Genomic DNA, 12,749 nt, shown 5'->3' on the forward strand with positions numbered 1-12,749 from the left:
CAAGCACACACACATCAGCACACACACACACACATATATATATATATTATATATATATATATATATATATATATATAATATATATATATATATATATATATATATGTATATATATATATATATATGTATATATAATTATATATATATACATGTGTGTGTACAATTATATATGCATAAAATTCTTGCGTCAATTCGTTTATGTAACTACACTGATCCTTAGGAAGTATACCTTTCTCCCTTCCTATGCTGTAAAGCAAGAGGCCGTTCCAGCATAAGGCTGGCTAAATATGTGTCGTCCCTTCCTTGAAAATTTAATTATATTCCCTCCCCCACCCCACCCCCCCACAACAAGCGTGAGATTCACGTTATAACTGAATGTAGACTCCTCATGATGTTTTCATATCGATATTTCGAAGATGCTATGAATGGTCCGGCTGTTCAAACAGCATCTGATAATAGTTAGAATTTGCAGTCAGGATCTTGTAAAATTTCTGATACAATTCCCAAATTTTTTTGGAGTCTGACTTTCAGGTTTTTTTCAGGGGCAATATTACATTCTGTGTGTCTTTCTTCTAGTTATCATCCCAGTCTAATTCTTTTGGATAGTTTGTGTACTGATGAATAGTGTTCGTAATGTATATATATATATATATATATATATATATATAATATATATATATATATGTGTGTGTGTGTGTGTGTGTGTGTGTGTGTGTGTGTACACAATCTCTGGAAAAAATAATAGAACAGCATAAAAATGTGTGAGATATGCACACAGGAACAGAGGTATTGAGAACAATCATTATATCAGGTAGGAAGGGGCAAAAAGATAGCGTATTCTAATAATGACCTGTAATGCTTTCAAAAAAAATGTTTTGCAGCCATAATATGACTACCAGTCATCGGATGTATAAACTTGACCCTTCAATATAAAAAAAAAAAAATTGTAAATTGTTTAAATTTTAAGGAAGGAAGTAGCGATGTATGAAAATAGGATTATCATATTTGTAAACACAGTAAGGGGCCAGCGGTGCTAATGAGATTTCCAACCCCGTTCCCCTGACACCTGTCAGGTGTGAATCTTCAGTCTCCTATGGTGTGTAGGTTTATCATTATTGTCCCTTGAGAGTATATTGTGCTTTTTAGCCCAATGAGTTTTGAAGGCTACTCCTACACTGACACTCATCTGTAGGTGGATCTGCAGTCTCAAATGTTCGTCAGTACTGTCTCTGTAGTATATATGTATATTTGTGAATTCAAATACTATGCGTTCCGTCCTTTGTCCATGGTTTGCAAAATAAAGTCGATATCGGCCAAGACCTACATCCCCTTTCTTATTTTTCACCTTTGATAATGTCTGATAAATGAATTTTTGTTCAAGTAATTATATTCACACACACACACACACACACACACACACAAATATATATATATATATATATATATATATATATATATATATATATATATAATATATATGTGTGTGTGTGTGTGTGTGTGTGTGTGTGTGTGTGTGTGTGTGTGCCAGTCTGTATGTATTATTTGGAAGGAAAGAAATGGATGTATTAATGAATAATTATAAATCAAATGAGTTATCTAACGAAATGGGGGAAACAAAAAGCTGGTCAAACATAAAAAATAAAATAACAATTAAAAGTCAGATATGAATAAAATAACAATTAAAAGTCAGATATGAGAGAACATATCGCAATTGCTCTTGTCACGAAATAAGATTTGCAAGTCTACGGACCAAAAGTGTCAAAACTACTGGGCATCATAACTATGGGTTAATATTATGCTTCCGTGACCTTTCCATAATGGAGGATCTACTATAGCATACTGCATAAGATACACACGAGCCTTGCTATTCGATCCTGTCGCTCTTTTTCAAGGAAAAAATCCTCTCACGACGAAAATTAGACCATGCAGTAGCGACAGCAAATTAAACTGGAATTCGCCCGTAGGGGTTATCGCTCCCAGTGTGCCTCACGTGATGCATTGTAGGCATTACTTAAACTTATCTGCCGCGGCCCTTCGGCCCCCTAGCTGCAACCCTTTCCATTTCTTTTACTGTACTTGTATTTATATTCTCTTACTTCCATCTTACTTTCCACTCTCACCTAACAATTGTTCCACGGTGGATTTTCCTCCTGTTATACCTTTAAAACCTTTGTCCTTAATTTCCCTATCAAAGATGAATGACGTCATAGGTCCTAAAGCTTGTCGTCTGGTCTAAATCTTATATTCCATTCGATTCCAAACGCAGCAGTCTCACTGATACCCTGGCTACTCAGGTCACCAAAGAGAATCCCTTTAAAGGGAGCAGTTGCCTCAACCTGAATCACACATTCCGTGACTCTTTCACAAAAGATACGGTGATGGGTTTGTTGGCAAAAATGTTGGGCCCTGTAAAGCTGAATCAGATGGGTGATGGGCTTGTTGGCCGAAATGCCGAACCCTGTAAAGCTGAATCAGACAGGTGATAGGCATGTTGGCCGAAATGCTGGGCCCTGTAAAGCTGAATCAGACGGGTGATGGGCTTGTTGGCCGAAATAACCGGGCCCTATAAAGCTGAATCAGACGGGTGATGAGTTAGTTGGCCGAAATGTTGGGCCTTGTAAAGCTGAATTAGACAGTGATGGGTTTGTTGGCAAAAATGCCGGGCCCTGTAAAGCTGAATCAGATCAGTGACGGGCTTGTTGGCCGAAATACTGGACCCTGTAAAGTTCAATCAGATGGGTGATGGGCTTGTTGGCTGAAATGCTGGGCCCTGTAAAGCTGAATCAGATGGGAGATGGGCTTCTTGGCCGAAATTCCAGGACCTGTAAAGCTGATTCAGACGGTACTGGGTTTATTGGTCGAAATGTTGGAACTTGTAAAGTTGAATCAGACGGTGATGAGTTTGCTGGCCATTTGTTGGCTGAAATGTTGGGCCCTATAAAGCCGAATCAGACAGTGATGGGTTTGTTGGCTGAAATGCCAGGCCCTGTAAAGCCGAGTAAGATGATGATGGGTTAGTTGGCCGAAATGTTGGGCCCTATAAAGTTGAATCAGATGGTGATGGGTTTGTTGGCCAAAATGCCGGCCCTGTAAAGCCTAATCAGAAGGTGATGAGATTGTTGGCCGAAATGTTGGACCCTGTAAAGCTGAATCAGACAGTGATGGGTTTGTTAATGTCGGGCCCTATAAGGATGAATCAGACGGTGATGGGTTTCCCCCGTAAAGTGGAATCAGACGGTGATGGGTTTGTTAATGTCAGGCCCTATGAAACTCAATCAGACAGTGATGTGTTTGTTGGCCAAAATGTTGGGCTCTGTAGAGCTGAATCAGATGGTGATGATTTGTTAACGTAGGGCTATGTAAAGCTGAATCAGACGGCGATGGGTTTGTTGGCCAAAATACCGGGCCCTGTAAAGCCAAAAAAGATGGTGATGGGTTTGTTGGCCGAAACAATGGGGCTTATAAAGCCAAATCAGATGGTGATGGGTTTGTTGGTCGAAATGCCGGGCCCTGTAAAGCTGAATTAGAAGGTGATGGGTTTGTTGGCCAAAATGCCGGGCACTGTAAAGCTTAATCAGAAGGTGATGAGATTGTTGGCCGAAATGTCGGGCCCTGTAAAGCTGAATCAGACGGTGATGGGTTTGTTGGCCGAAATGTTGGGCCCTGTAAAGCTGAATCAGACGGTGATGGGTTTGTTAATGTCGGGCCCTACAAAGATGAATCAGACGGTGATGGGTTTCCCCGTAAAGTTGAATCAGACGGTGATGGGTTTGTTAATGTCGGGCCTTGTAAAGCTGAATCTGACAGTGATGGTTTTTTTTGGTTTTTCCAAAATGTCGGGTTCTGTAAAGCTGAATCAGATGACGATGGGTCTGCTGGCCGAAAAGTTGGGCTCTGTAAAGCTCAATCAGACAGTGATGGGTCTGCTGGCCAAAATGTTGATCTCTGTAAAGCTGAATCAGAGGGTGATGGGGTCTGCTGGCCGAAATGTTGATCTCTATAAAGCTGAATCAGACATGGACGGGTCTGCTGGCTGAAATGTTGGGCCCTGTAAAGCTGAATCAGACAGTGATGAGTTTGTTGGCTGAAATGTTGGGCCCTGTAAAGCCGAGTAAGATGATGATGGGTTAGTTGGCCAAAATGCCGGGCACTGTAAAGCCTAATCAGAAGGTGATGAGATTGTTGGCCGAAAAGTTGGGCCCTGTAAAGCTGAATCCGCATGATGTGTTTGTTGCCGAAATGTTGGGCCCTGTAAAGCTGAATCAGACAGTGATGGGTTTTTTAATGTCGGGCCCTACAAAGATGAATCAGACGGTGATGGGTTTCCCCGTAAAGTTGAATCAGACGGTGATGGGTTTGTTAATGTCGGGCCCTGTAAAGCTGAATCTGACAGTGATGGGTTTGTTGGCCAAAATGTCGGGCTCTGTAAAGCTGAATCAGATAGCGATGGGTCTGCTGGCCGAAAAGTTGGGCTCTGTAAAGCTGAATCAGACAGTGATGGATTTGTTGGCCGAAATGTTGGGCCCTGTAAAGCTGAATCAGATGGTGATGGGTCTGCTGGCCAAAATGTTGATTTCTGTAAAGCTGAATCAGAGGGTGATGGTGTCTGCTGGCCGAAATGTTGATCTCTATAAAGCTGAATCAGACATGGAAGGGTCTGCTGGCTGAAATGTTAGGCCCTGTAAAGCTAAATCAGACGGGGGATGGGCTTGTTAGCCGAAATGTCGGGCCCTGTAAAGCTAAATCAGACGGGTGATGGGCTTGTTAGCCAAAATGTCAGGCCATGTAAAGCTAAATCAGACGGGTGATGGGCTTGTTAGCCGAAATGTCGGGCCCTGTAAAGCTGAACAAGACAGTGATGGGTTTGTTGGCCAAAATATTGGGCTCTGTAAAGCTGAATCAGACAGGTGATGGGCTTGTTGGTCAAATTGCCGGGCCCTGTAGAGCTGAATCAGACGGGTGATGGACTTGTTGGCCGAAATGCAAGTCGTGTAAGGTGGAATCAAACGGGTGATGGGCTTGTTGCCCGAAATGCTGGGGCCTGTAAAGCTAAATCAGACGGGTGATGGGCTTGTTTGCCGAAATACCGGCCTGTAAAGCAGAATTAGAAGGGTGATGGGTTTCTTGGCTGAAATGTCGGTCCCTGTAAAGCTCAATCAGACAGTGATGGGTTTGTTTGCCAAAATGTCGGGCTCTGTAAAGCTGAATCAGACGGTGATGGGTTTGTTGGCCGAAATACCGGGCCCTGTAAAGCCAAAAAAGATGGTGATGGGTTTGTTGGCCGAAACGATGGGGCTTATAAAGCCAAATCAGACGGTGATGGGTTTGTTGGCTGAAATGCCAGGCCCTGTAAAGCCGAATCAGATGGTGATGGGTTTGTTGGCCGAAATACGGGCCCTGTAAAGCTGAATCAGATGGTGATGGGTTTGTTGGTCCAAATGCCTGGCCCTGTAAAGCTGAATTAAACGGTGATGGGTTTGTTGGCCAAAATGCCGGGCACTGTAAAGCCTAATCAGAAGGTGATGAGATTGTTGGCCGAAATGTCGGGCCCTGTAAAGCTGAATCAGACAGTGATGGGTTTGTTGGCCGAAATGTTGGGCCCTGTAAAGCTGAATCAGACAGTGATGGGTTTGTTGGCCGAAATGTTGGGCCCTGTAAAGCTGAATCAGACAGTGATGGGCTTGTTGGCCGAAATGTCGTGCCCTGTAAAGCTGAATCAGACAGTGATGATTTGTTAATGTCGGGCGCTACAAAGATGAATCAGACGGTGATGGGTTTCCCCGTAAAGTTGAATCAGACGGTGATGGGTTTGTTAATGTCGGGCCCTGTAAAGCTGAATCTGACAGTGATGGGTTTGTTGGCCAAAATGTCGGGCTCTGTAAAGCTGAATCAGATAGCGATGGGTCTGCTGGCCAAAATGTTGATCTCTGTAAAGCTGAATCAGACGGTGATGGGTCTGCTGGCCAAATGTTGATCTCTGTAAAGCTGAATCAGAGGGTGATGGGGTCTGCTGGCCGAAATGTTGATCTCTATAAAGCTGAATCAGACATGGACGGGTCTGCTGGCCGAAATGTTGGGCCCTGTAAAGCTGAATCAGATGGTGATGGGTTTGTTGGCAGAAATGTTGGGCCCTGTAAAGCTGAATCAGACGGTGATGGGTTTGTTGGCCGAAATGTTGGGCTCTGTAAAGCTGAATCAGACAGTGATGGGTTTGTTGGCCAAAATGTCGGGCTCTGTAAAGCTGAATCAGACGGTGATGGGTTTGTTAATGTAGAGCTATGTAAAGCTGAATCAGACAGTGATGGGTTTGTTGGCCAAAATGTCGGGCTTTGTAAAGCTGAATCAGACATGGATGGGTCTGCAGGCTGAAATGTTGGTCCCTGTAAAGCTGAATCAGACAGGTGATGGGCTTGTTAGCCGAAATGTCGGGTCATGTAAAGCTGAATCAGACGGGTGATGGGCTCGTTGGCCAAAATGCCGGGCCCTGTAAGTCTGAATCAGACGGGCGATGGGCTTGTTGGCCGAAATGCTGGGGCCTGTAAAGCTGAATCAGAGGGTGATGGGCTTGTTGCCCGAAATTCCCGGTCCTGTAAAGCTGAATCAGATGGGTGATGGGCTTGTTGGCCAAAATACCGGGCCCTGTAAGGCTGAATTAGACGGGTGATGGGTTTGTTGGCCGAAATGTCAGGATTGTAAAGCTAAATCGGACGGTGATGGGTTTGTTGGCTGAAATGTTTGGCCCTGTAAAGCTGAATCAGATGGTGATGGGTTTGTTGGCCGATAATGCTGGGCTCTATAAAGCTGAATCAGACAGTGATGGGTTTGTTGGCCGAAATGTTGGGCCCCGTAAAGCTGAATCAGACGGTGATGGGTTTGTTTGCATGAAATGTTGGGCCCCGTAAAGATGAATCAGACGGTGATGGGTTTGTTTGCATGAAATGTTGGGCCCCGTAAAGCTGAATCAGACGGTGATGGGTTTGTTTGCATGAAATGTTGGGCCCCGTAAAGATGAATCAGACGGTGATGGGTTTGTTTGCATGAAATGTTGGGCCCCGTAAAGCTGAATCAGACGGTGATGGGTTTGTTTGCATGAAATGTTGGGCCCCGTAAAGCTGAATCAGACGGTGATGGGTTTTGTTTGCAAGAAATGTTGGGCCCCGCCCCCCATAGCTGAATCAGACAGTGATGGGTGGTTTGTTTGCATGAAATGTTGGGCCCCGTAAAGATGAATCAGACGGTGATGGGTTTGTTTGCATGAAATGTTGGGCCCCGTAAAGATGAATCAGACGGTGATGGGTTTGTTTGCATGAAATGTTGGGCCCCGTAAAGATGAATCAGACGGTGATGGGTTTGTTTGCATGAAATGTTGGGCCCCGTATAGCTGAATCAGACGGTGATGGGTTTGTTTGCATGAAATGTCTGGCCCCATAAAGATGAACTCAGGCGGTGATGGGTTTGTTTGCATGAAATGTTGGGCCTTGTAAAGATGAATCAGACGGTGATGGGTTTGTTTGCATGAAATGTTGGGCCCCGTAAAGATGAATCAGACGGTGATGGGTTTGTTTGCATGAAATGTTGGGCCCCGTAAAGATGAATCAGATGGTGATGGGTTTGTTTGCATGAAATGTTTTGGGCCCCGGCCCCATTAAAGCCTTCGAAATCCAGGAACGGTGATGGGTTTTGTTTTGCAACGAAATGTTGGCCCCAGTAAAGATGAAATTCAGACGGTGATGGGGTTTGTTTGCCATGATGAATAAATCGTTGGAGGGGCCCCGTAAAGATGAATCAGATGGCGAGGGGTTGGGTTTGTTTGCATGAAATGTTGGGCACCCCGTATAGCTGAAATCAGACGGTGATGGTTTGTTTGCATGAAAATGTTTTGGGCCCCCCAAGTATAGCTGAAATCAGACGGCGACGGGTTTTGTTTGCAATGAAACTGGTTGGGCCCCGTAAAGATGATTCCAGACGGTGAGGGTTTGTTTGCAGAAATGTTGGGCCCGTATAGATGAATCAGACGGCGATGGGTTTGTTTGCATGAAAATGTTGGGCCCCCCCGTAAAAAGATGAATAGACGGTGATGGGTTTGTTTGCATGAAAATGTTTGGGGCCCCGATAGATGAATCAGACGGTGATGGTTTGGTTGCATGAAATGTTGGGCCCCGTAAAGCTGAATCAGACGGTGATGGGTTTGTTTGCATGAAATGTTGGGCCCTGTAAAGCTGAATCAGATGGTGATAGGGTTTGTTTGTTGTTGTTGTATGGTGCTTTTACGTTGCATGGAACCAGTGGTTATTCAGCAACGGGACCAACGGCTTTACGTGACTTCCGAACCATGTCGAGAGTGAACTTCTATCACCAGAAATACACATCTCTCACTACTCAACGGAACAGCCGAGAATCGAACCCGCGACCACCGAGGTGGAACGCTAAGACCATACCAACTACGCCGCTGAGGCGCTTGATGGGTTTGTTTGCATGAAATGTTGGGCCCTGTAAAGATGAATTAGATGGTGATGGGTTTGTTGGCGAAATGTTGGGCCCAGTAAAGCTGAATCAGACGTTGATGGGCTTGTTAGCCGAAATGTTGGACCTTGAATTAGATGATGATGGCTTTGCTGATCGAAACAGAATAGTTTCGAAAGCTCCTAGTTACATTACCAGGTTTTTAAAAATGTTATCTGGAGACCACTCGGGCTTCATTTTTACGTAGTTTTATAATATTTTCAACTGTAAAAATATCGTAAACTAATGTACATAAACTTGTAATACCTGCATTCATCGTGAATATATGAAACAATATAAACAATTATTTCATCAACAATTCTGCAATAAAAGCAGCACACACAAATAATCAACCTTTTTCCTGGTGACGTTGCTCGGGCCATTATATCGGCCAATAATAGCACGGAGCAATTACAGTAAGCGATCGGTAACGTGAACACAGCCGTTGGGGATGCTGCGAGAGAATGATGACACTAGCCTATGGAGAGAACCAATATAACTTTTCAATTTGCGTAATGACGTCCATTCTAATCGACTCCTACAGCCGTACAGCCATCAACACAACAAGGAAATTAAATTTGCTGGACAGTAATAGCGTCTGTGGTAGCGATCTGACCAAGAGCTGGACATCGACATCTGTTTATAGTATCTCTCGGTTAGCACACGGTCTTGGTGGGTTAGCAAGCCAAAGAACGAAGGTGCCGTAAGAATTAGGAATTTCTATGCGATACAAGCACTGACGACAAGTATAAAGGGCGATGCATTTCTGTACAGTTATCGGCAAGCATCTAAAGATTCTTCTAGTGTAAAGCACCAAATTATAATTGGCCCTGGGACGAAAGTTCAATAAAGTTTCTCGAGACATAAACGAAACGGAAATGAATTAATGCAACATCATTAACATGAAATTATGAGTACCATATGCTAGGATGAGGTCAACTCAAGGCAACACAACAACAACAACATTCTAAGAGGGCTAGTTTACAATCATAAGAAAACGAAGTACCTTTCTAAATATCAAAATCTATGAGGAGCCCACACACCATACAAGAAATAGGCGCAGTTTTGTGCATTCCAATAAGATATTATAAGGCACGGGCTGCCAGTCGCACGAGCCGCCGCTGTTAGCATTAAGACCAATTTAAACTATAACAACAACAACATTGAACCAAACAAAAACTTCTTTCAGTATTCTTCTGAAGATTGAAAAAGAAACCCACAAAATTACTGTGTATAACTTGTTTACTTGTAAGTATTTACATATTATTAGTGATGAGTAAAATAATATAACATTCTATTAAGATAAATTTAAAATCACAGCATATGAAAACATGGACCAGTTTATTAACAACAAAACACGACACGAAGAGCCCACACACCACAAAGGAAGTAGTAAGTCCAGTCTTAAGTGTCTCTCGTAGGAGGAAAAGAAGACAGATAAATACATGGACGATTGGGCGGACGTGGGTCACTCGACGTCCGTCCTTCTCGGTCTTGAGCTGGTAATGAAATAGGATCCGTCCCTGTGTCAGGAAGCTGTCATCGAGCCCTCGAGTGGATTACTGATGATAAAGTCTATTGGGAGAAGTGATCCCCTAATGATTAAGGCCAGGTAGCTCTTCTCTCTCTCTCTCTCCTCTCTCTCTCTCTCTCTCTCTCTCTCTCTCCTAACCGACGAAAAAAAGATATCTTGCGAAAGCTACATTCTCCCTTCAAAAGAGAACAATTTCTTTGTATATGACACTTACTCTACTCTATGGCTAATGACACGTATGAACTTTATTACTCAGACTTCAATTATATTTGACCATTGAATAACATTTCTATCAAAAAGGGCAGAAGATGTATCCCTCATCTCATGCTTTGGGCCCGCCCTTGTCTTGTTTTCTTGTACCAGGTTATAAGTCGACTGCTGCTCTTTGCAGCTGGGGTGGATGGAGGGAAAATAAATAGAAATATATATAAGTATTTCAAGTATGCCACACCACGACCTTCAAATCTAAGGCCTTCACGAGGTATTCCTCAGCCCTGCCCACGGGCTGAAACCATAAATCACAGGCTTCATTAGAAATGCATTATTTCTCTCGTAAAAACGACCCTAATAATTCCGAGTTAATTAATACTTTAATTTTCTCCCAGATGAAACAGTGTTTCTATTTTGTCCCTAACTCCCACACAAAATTCTAAGAGTAATCTCTCGGTTACTTCTAGTAATTCTCTTATTCAAATCCATAGAGCATCATCACACATAAGTGTTTAGATATAGTAACTGCCTTTTATTTGTCGTTCTAACAACCAAATCTAGAAACAGGATACGTATACAAGTACGCATGTATGAAAGCATGTATAGGGCTATACGTAACTTTCACCTATGAGAATAAGTCCCCCTCAATCGGTGTCAGATGTAGGTATCTATGCAAAAGCCTTTTTCGTAAGGGATCACAGTTCCCGCCACCCCGACACGGCTGTCTTTCAAACGGTTTATCTGGCGCTGCCAACCCGGCTTCTCTTTTTAATCGTTTTTTAACCTTTTCCCTTGGTGCAACATCCTCCCCCCACACTCTCTCTCTCTCTCTCTCTCTCTCTCTCTCTCTCTCTCTCTCTCTCTCTCTCTCTTTTTACTCCGTCTTTTTTCATGCCTTCGCTTCGACCTTCATCCGGTCTTTCGCGGGCCATTTTTTTTACTTTGTTTTATTTAATTTAATTTTTTTTTTTTTTTGGTGGCGGGGGGGGTGATTTTTCTAACAGTACCTTTAGGTTTGATAGCCTTCCCCCAGCGCCATTTCCCGTAAAAGGGCAATTTTCCTTCCAATATCCCTTTGTTATCCGTGTTTCTGAACACCTCTTTGCTATCAATTATTTTATCTCTTTCCCATCTAGATTTAAATATCTCATTTCTATCTTCGGTGACCAGATGTTAGATATCTCTTAGTGGTCCCGATTTCAAGTCCTCCTCAGTTGTCCTCGATTCTAAATATTTCTTTGACATCGATGATTTTGACGATTTCTTTGCTCTCACAAATATCGGGTATCATCAAGACCGATTTTACCCTATAATGAAACGCTCGGTCTCGTTTGGGCAGGACCACGACGTAGTCCCACCAACTGAACACAAAACGGGAAGGACTATTAATCCCCCTGGGCAGCATAGGCTTATCTAACCTTTATGAACAAGTGGCCCTATCACATCCGTTTCCTCTTATACCGCCACCCCACCCAGTCCGATCTTTCCCAAATCCTTTTATGTTTTATCTCCCGGGAGGGTAGGGGGGCATCAAGCCTACCCCAGTAGAATCCCACGCCTCCCGAACATCTACGACACGAATCATACTGGAAACCAGTGCTCTGTATAAGCGAGGAGACTGGTCCAACCGACAAGATGGCCTCCATTACTTTTTTTGTGATACGGTCCGAACTCGAGCCTGACCGAGGGGAAAACTTTGTTTGATGGAACAAACAACAAAAGGGAAATTAACGTAACGCGACGTCGATTTTTGTTTTATAAGACTTTTAATATGAAGTGAGTGTTTTTCACTTGTTTTTTTTTTCCGTAGTGTCAGCTTCTGGTATATGATATTACTTTTTTTTTTCTTTACTTTTCACTTTTCAATTCCCCCTGGTTCCCTTTTCATGTTGTCACTGTTATTTGAAATAACGTACTGCACACAGTACTTTATTCAAATTCCTTGGACTGCAGATATTTATTATCCTTTTCTATTCATTTGACGCTGTCACTTTCCTTACTTTTTTTTTTCTTTTTTTTGCTTAATATATTTAAAGGCGTAATATTCCCAATCTCATTATCAGTCGTCTCCTCGTCTTGATTTATACCGATATAAATTTTCTTTGCCTCACGCTAATCCAAATAAATCACACTTACTCAAGACTTTCTCTCTCTTTCTCCTCTCGTCTCTTCTCTCACACACCACCACACACACAAACATCACAACACACAACAAACACACAAACAAGAAATAAACAAGTTACTCTCTCTTTTTCCTTAGCATCAGTCACAGCATATGTCCAGGTAACTGCTCAACACGATCCGGACAACAAATGGAAACAGGACCAATCTCATACAGCAGCATCAGAAAAAGTAAAGTGTTTTATTTGGCAGATCATTACTGTGAGAATAATTCCCTTATATTACTCTACAAGATCACTAACAATGCTTAAGTGTTATTATATATTATATATATATATATATATATATATATATATATATATATATATATATAACAAAGAAA

This window comes from Macrobrachium nipponense, chromosome 1 (genome assembly GCF_015104395.2).
Source record: "Macrobrachium nipponense isolate FS-2020 chromosome 1, ASM1510439v2, whole genome shotgun sequence".
NCBI lineage: Eukaryota > Metazoa > Arthropoda > Malacostraca > Decapoda > Palaemonidae > Macrobrachium > Macrobrachium nipponense.